This window comes from Nycticebus coucang, chromosome 2 (assembly GCF_027406575.1).
Source record: "Nycticebus coucang isolate mNycCou1 chromosome 2, mNycCou1.pri, whole genome shotgun sequence".
Lineage (NCBI taxonomy): Eukaryota > Metazoa > Chordata > Mammalia > Primates > Lorisidae > Nycticebus > Nycticebus coucang.
The window spans coordinates 111501741-111502870 of NC_069781.1; the positions used below are offsets into that span (position 1 = coordinate 111501741).

The following is a 1130-nucleotide window of genomic DNA, read 5'->3' on the forward strand; positions in this document are numbered from 1 at the left end:
GGGCATTCCGTGCCATCAGGTCCATGGTGACTCTTCTAAGGGGATCTTGGCAGCTCCATCTGTAATTCCTTAAGGCCTACACTTTATTTAAAAATAGTCCTCCAGGGGCGGCGCCTGTGGCTCAGTGAGTAGGGTGCCGGCCCCATATGCCGAGGGTGGCGGGTTCAAACCCAGCCCCGGCCAAACTGCAACAAAAAAATAGCCGGGCGTGCTCGCTTCGGCAGCACATATACTAAAATTGGAACGATACAGAGAAGATTAGCATGGCCCCTGCGCAAGGATGACACGCAAATTCGTGAAGCGTTCCATATTTAAAAAAAAAAAAAAAAAATAGCCGGGCGTTGTGGCGGGCGCCTGTAGTCCCAGCTGCTCGGGAAGCTGAGGCAAAAGAATCGCGTAAGCCCAAGAGTTAGAGGTTGCTGTGAGCCGTGTGACGCCACGGCACTCTACCCGAGGGCGGTACAGTGAGACTCTGTCTCTACAAAAAAAAAAAAATACTCCTCCAGACCAGGCTCGGTGGCTCACGCCTGTAATCTCAGCACTCTGTGAGGCTGAGGTGGGTAGATTGTTGGGGTTCAGAAGTTCAAGACTAGACTAGCCTGAGCAAGAGCAAGACTTTGTTTCTACTAAAAGTAGAAAAATTAGCCAGGTGTTGTGTCAGATGCCTATAGACTCAGCTACTTGGGAGGCTGTGGCAGGAGGACGGCTTGAGCCTAGGAGTTTTAGGTTCTGAGAGCTAGGCTGGTGCCATGACACTCTAGCCTTGGCAACAGAGTGATACTCTGTCTCAATAAATAAGTAAATAAATACTAATGAAAGCAATCCTCCGACTATTGTTTTTCATAGCCCTTTCTGTCCACGATCAACTACTGCATGGGCATAGTGTGCCCTGAAACGTCCTGCCAGAGCTTGTTTCCTGCCAGCAGTAGGTTGGTTCTGTGCCTCTCCTCACGCAGAGCCTTTCTGGGCTTCGTGTTCTGTCAGACCTTTGCTCGGAGTGGTTTCAGGAGTTGTTCTGTGGGTGGATGGTCTCTACTTTATCTTTCCTTCTCTCTGCTTTCCTGTACACCTACATGAGGAAGAGGGAGAGAGGAAAATTAGAGAGAATGGGTCTACGTCCGAGTGAGTGG

General features: G+C 50.0%; 1 non-coding gene across 1 annotated transcript; it reads left to right on the top strand.

Moving 5' to 3' along the window:
* Positions 1-208: 208 nt before the first annotated feature.
* LOC128579970 (U6 spliceosomal RNA) lies at positions 209-315 on the top strand. Its single transcript, XR_008378337.1, has one exon. It is a non-coding gene; the product is annotated as a U6 spliceosomal RNA (small nuclear RNA).
* Positions 316-1130: the final 815 nt, after the last annotated feature.